Raw genomic sequence first — 6,324 nt, forward strand, 5'->3', positions numbered from 1 at the left:
CGGATAGAAAATAACGACACACGGTTTCTAATGGGATCCGAGGTGTACTACCCACACATTGGCTTAGTGTGGGTGGGACAGGGAAACACATGGGGGGGTGGCTGCAGGACCCGCTACCCCTGCAGTGCATAGAACCCGTCCCCCCCCCCCCCAGCACTGGATGGAACAGGGAAATACAATTTGCTGGGAGGGATCGGCCGGGCTTAATGGCCAGGTTCTGGAGGGTGGAAGGTATGTGGAGCGGGTGAGATTTGGACCAGGAAAACGTCTCCTTTCAGCTGAGAAACTCGACTTATCAGCTCCAGTATACCGGCCGTGCAACAGCTGAATGTAACTGGACGCCCAACAATACCCATTAATTGAACTATGGTAGTACTCGTGTTCGGCTAAAACATCTCTTCCGGAAAGGCAGCCCTTCTGGAGTTGATGGCGCCAAGAGATGGCGAAGACTCCACGGCCCATGGTAGTTTGTTCCCGTGGTGAACCACCCTCACTGCTAACCAATAGTGTCTTATTTCTAACTGGAATGTTTCTGCCTTCAGCTTCCAGCCATCCATCCTTGTTCTGCCTTTCGCTGCTAGACTAAGGAGCCGTTTAGGATCCAGTATTTTTCCCCAGGAAGGCTCTTATATACTGTAATCAAGTCCCTTCTCAATCTATTTTTTGAAAAGGGAAACTGATTTTCTCCAGCCCTTGAATCATTTCTGTGGCTCTTTCCCATGCCTTCTCCAATGTTTCAACGCCCTTTTTAAAATGCGGCGGTGTAGCGGGGTGGTCACCCCGTTCCTGCCTGGAAAGGCTTAAAACAGCCCTGGGCGAGGGCTGTGGCAGGGGAAAAGCTGGGCTGACTGGGAGGAAGCAGGTTCAGCTGGGGCCATGCCCCAGTCTGGGCCCAGCTGTCCCTATAAAGGCTTGAGCCAGGAACTCAAGCAAACAGTCTCTGTCTGCGTTCAGAGAGAGAGACGGGCCTGGCTGCAGGGAGCTTAACCAAGTACCTGGAGTGGAGCAGGGCTGGGGAAAGGCCAAGGGAGCTGGGGAGCTCCGGCCTAGGAAAGCCCCAGGCTGCAGGCCTGGTAAGGCCTATTAGGTACTGGATTGCAGGGGGCAGCCCCATGAGTAGGCAGAGGCAGCAGGTCCGAACCCCTTTGCCTTGTTCCCCGCACAAAAAAAAATAAATAAATCCTGACTCCCCTCTTCCAGAGCCCTCCCAGACATTCTCCCGGGGTCGTAGTCTGAGCTCGGCTACCCTGGTGCAAAATCAGACCAACCCCATGGAAATCAGTGGGGTTACTCCAGATTTACACCAGTGTAATCCAGCCCATTGCTTCCAAAATGGTTAAGATCAGGGCTGGTGGAACCTTGTATTTCCATTTGGTGGGAAATTCCCACGTTTTGACATTCCTTTCCCCCTGGATCAGAAGGGGAAGCTGAAATTTCCCCAAGAAATGAAATTGCTAAAGAATTTCAAAACTAGTGTGACAAAATTCCTCCTCTGCCTTGGTGGGTCCTGCGCTTATTGGCGGATTTGCTCACCTCAGTGATCTTTCCCTCTGGTAGAACCCATAGTCCAGGTCAGTTCCTTCTGTGTCTGATCAGGAGTTGGGAGGCTTGGGGGGAACCCGGTCCTGCCCTCTACTCCGGGTTCCAGCCCAGGGCCCTGTGGATTGCAGCTGTCTATAGTGCCTCCTGTAACAGCTGCATGACAGCTACAACTCCCTGGGCTACTTCCTCATGGCCTCCTCCAAACACCTTCCTTATTCTCACCACAGGACCTTCCTCCTGGTGTCTGATAACGCTTGTGCTCCTCAGTCCTCCAGCAGCACACCCTCTCATCTCCTTGCGCCTCTTGCTCCCAGCTCCTCACATGTGTGCCTCACTGACTAACTGGGAGGCTTTTAACTAGTTCCAGCCAGCCCTTGATTGGCTTCAGGTGTCCCAATCAATGTAGCTATCTCCACTGCCTTCTAGAAGGATCTTAATTGGCCCCAGGTGTCTTGATTAACCTGGAGCAACTGCCATTTGGTTACCATGGTACCAAGGATTTGTTTAACCTGGGGCTAACATACCTGTTCCTCACTACTTTACTGTAGCCATCTGGCCTTGCCCCTCACACTACCTTTAGCAAACCATTTCCATGAGGTTGACGTGCTTCATTTGAACATATAATATCCTGGTCCAAATGATAACGTGGCAACAAAGCACTTCCGCCTCAGCAAGATGAAATGTCGCGATCGTTTTTCATCCAAAATGGAGATGAAATGGATACGTTTCTACAAAATGGTTCGATTTTGTGGAGTCGGCTTTTTCCCGATGGAAAATGTTCCATCGGAGTTTTTCAACCAGTTCCAGTTAATGTTTTAAGCGCAGCATTTCCCGTGGATGGGCATTATAGGCTCAGAGAAGTGGCTTCGGTGTGTCACAGAGGCACATGTACCTGGATTCCATTCACATCACAGGAAATAGAAATGGAAGAAGTCTATTAATCAAGTCCAGTTCAGCTCCCCTGACAAGAGGAATTGTTCCTTATAGCGTATTCCCCAGGGTTCTGTGCAATCTGGCTTTCCATGTTGCAAACTTCCACCCTTTGGTTTGTGGGATTATTGATTCCACAGCCTAATGTCTGTCTTTGAGGGAGTTTTCCTGATATTCAGTCTTTATTTTCCTTTGCTTAATTGCATCCCAAATCATTGGAGCTGTCCTGATTTATACTAGCTGGGAGCAGAAACCGTAGAAATGTCAGGCTGGAAGGGACCTTGAGGAGTCATCTAGTGCAGCCCCTTGCACTGAGGCAGGGCCAAGTAAACGCAGCCCAGCCCTGACATCTGTCTGTCCAACCTGGTCTTAAAACCTTCCAATGATGAAGATTACACAACGTCCCTTGGAAGCCTGTTCCAGAGCTTAACTGCCCTTAGAGTTAGAAAGTGTTTCCTAATATCTAACGTAAATCTCCCTTGCTGCAGGTTAAGCCCATTAATTATCATCCTACTTTCAGTGGCTGTGGAGAACTAGTGATCTTTATATTCTAACAGAGCTTAACATAGTTGAAGACTGTTATCAGATCCCCCCTCAGGCTTCTTTTCTTTTCTCAAGACTAAACAGGCCCAGTTTTTTCCCTATAGATCAGGTTTTCTAAACCGTTGATCATCTTTGTTGCTCTCCTCTGGCCTCTCCCCAGTTTGTCCATCTTTCATATAGTGCGGTGCCCAGACCCGGACACTGTATTTCCACCGAGGCTTCACCAGGGCTGAGCAGAGCGTGACAATTACATCCCTCGTCTTACATACAACACTCTTGTTAATACACCCCACAAGGAGCTTAGCCTTTTTCACAACTGCATCACATTGTTGACTCTTATTCAATTTGTGACCCACTATAACCCCCAGCCCCTTTGCAGCAGTACGACCCGCTAGCCAGTTACTCCTTGTTTTGTAATTGTGCATTTGACTTTTCCTTCCTAAGTGCAAAATAGTTCATTTCTTTTATTGAATTTCACCTTGTTGAATGCAGACTAATTCTCCAATTGGATCTGGCCCATCTGATGGTGTAGCTGAGGATCAGACATGTGGACGGAAGACATAACACATAGAAGCTTGGATAGCCCCTTGTTCTCTGGTCTCAAATTTGCAAGACAGTCCCAGGACGTTCTGCCTGAGGGATGTCTGATAACTACTGCAGGATCTGGTCCTTTGGAAACTGATTAAACGGCTGGTACCATTTTCTTTTACAGGCTAGATCCTGCGCCCATTGGCTTGATTTGATTCTGCATTACAGGGGTCACAAGTGTGGCCTGAAATGAGGGGTGAAGGTAACACAGAGGACTTACCAGTATGGGGCCAGCTCTGGCCCCCGGAAATGGTGGGGCCTCGGGCAGAAGGGGCGGGACTCGGGGTCAGCGTCCCCCAGCAAGCCCATCCGCCCTGCCTGGCCTGAGCTGTCTGGCGCTCCAGCGGCAGTTTAAAGGGCCTGGGTCTCCAGCCCCTAGCTACCCCCCTGCCTGCACTCAGCCCATAGCTACCTCCCCTCCTTGCATCCTGAGCTACCCCGGCCTGCACAGCCCCTAGCTACCCCTCCCTGCACCCTGAGCTACCCCCTGCTTGCACACAGCCCCTAGCTACCCCCTCACTTCACCCTGGGCGGTTTTCAAACTTCTTGACCTGAGTCCCCCCCTTTGAGTTATATTTTTGGTTACGTCCCCCCCACAGCCCAGACAGGCCGGGTGGCCTCCAGTGTGAGTCAGGGGGTGGAGGTGACGCTCCCTCCTTGGACCCTGCTGTGCGGAGCTGGCTCGACCCCTGACAGCTCTTGCCCCCCGCCATAGAAGTAAAAATGTCTGTGCTCAAGGGTCCCTCCATGGCCCAGAGCCCCAACTTCCCCCCCCTCCACCCCTGCTGTGCCCTGGCGTTTTTATAGCATGTTGAGGGGGGTCTCCACAAGACAAAGGTTGAGACCCCCCCGCCCCCGCCTTAAACAATGTGCTTTGACATCTCTCGTCCTAGCGGGCGTCTCTCTCGAACAGGCGCGGTGTGCGATGCCTTATGTGCCGTGGCAAGCTCGTCTGTTGCTCCCCCGGCCGCCCCTGCTGTCTCATCTCTGACAGCAATGACAGCGCGATCCAGGCTAGCGCCGTTCCCTGCTTTAGATCTGATAATGATCTACGGTCTCGGCGCTGGAGCCGAGCGCGTGAGACCGTTAATAACCCCACAGCGGAGGAAAGTGTTAGGAGCGGAGAGGCCAGACAATCAATAACCCGGACAATGGGCTCTTTCAAGACCGGATTAAAAATAACTTGAGGCAGATATGAGTGGGGAGGCCGAAGGAAGGAAAGCACAGGGCTTTGAAATGGGGCACTTGCGTTTAAAGGGGCACAGTGGCTTCAAATTTGGCCCCGCCGTTCCGTTTAGTCATAAAAAAAGTATACAAAACCTGCGCCGCTGCTCAGCGGCCTGGCCAGCATTGCCTCTTTGCATCCCTGTGCTCCTCTGTCTGCATCCACATGTTCTCTCTCCCATTATACTTAGAGTGTCAACTCTTTGAGGCTGTGTTTGTACAGCGCCTAGCGCCATGGAGTCCTGGGCTATAATCGCAGCCCTTAGGTGCTGCTGCAGTACAAATAATGACAATAATATCCTCAGGAATGTTTCTCCGGATTCCCCTGGATTATGTGTGTTCAATTCTCTCCCCTACTCTGAAAGCAAATTAAGTAGGGTCTGATGCACCAGTGCGTGACTCCAGTTTCACACTGGTATAACGCCACTGAAGCCACTGCTGTGAGGGGAGGCTGTGTATCCTGGTGGACAGAGTGCTGGACGGGGGGACTGAGGAGACCTGGTTTTATCCCTAGCTCTGACCTGCTGGGTGACCTGATGCAAATTGCCTCCCCGCTGTGTGCCTCGGTTTCCCCATCTGCAAATGTGGGGGAGGGCGGGTAATGATGCTGACCTCCTTTGTAAAGCGCTTTGAGATCTACAAAAGCTGGGTCTTGTTATGGAACCAGAGTAAAACAGGAGTGATGCGGTGGTGCATCAGCCTACGGTTATTGGGTCTAGATCATTTATTTCAGATTAAGTTCAAGAGCAAGGAAAGAACAAACCAAAGCTCCTGCCCCTCCTGTCTAATAGCCACGAACGTATCTAGTTCTTTTTTTAACCGTGTTATGGTCTTGGCCTTCACAACATTCTCTGGCAAGGAGTTCCACAGGTTGACTGTGCGTTGTGTGAAGAAATACTTCCTTTTGTTTGTTTTAAACCTGCTGCCTAGTAATTTCATTGGGTGACCCCTAGTTCTTGTGTTATGAGAAGGAGTAAATAACACTACCTTATTCCCTTTCTCCACACCAGTCATGATTTTATAGACCTCTATCATATCCCCCCTTAGTTGTCTCTTTTTCAAGCTTGAAGCAACCTGATGGTTTAACATCCAAGGGATAAGAGGCTCAGCTTAATTTTTAAAGTGAATTTCATGCTGGTGAAAGTAGCCAGACAGAGAGCCCTGGAGACGGAATCCAGTGAATAAGTGCAAACTGGCAGTGGCCATGCAAGCTTCTCCTATTGTTGCCCCATCCAAAGTGTCTGAGCTGGATGTCCCACCACTTGGGGTGAGTGGGGAATTCAATCTCCTTATGGTCCTTTGCGTCTCTGCTGGAGGCGTCATGAAGGTGTTGTTAGCAATACAGACCCTGGTCTGCTAGCTACTGGACTGAGTCCCACCAAACTCATTTCACCTAGCGACCACCTGCTCCATCTGCCGTCCGCAGCAGCTCCAAGGGAGTGAAGAACAGGCTTGGTTATAAGTGTTATGGAGCAGAGAAAAGAAATGCTCCAAGCA

This window comes from Trachemys scripta, chromosome 3 (assembly GCF_013100865.1).
Source record: "Trachemys scripta elegans isolate TJP31775 chromosome 3, CAS_Tse_1.0, whole genome shotgun sequence".
Taxonomy (NCBI): domain Eukaryota; kingdom Metazoa; phylum Chordata; order Testudines; family Emydidae; genus Trachemys; species Trachemys scripta.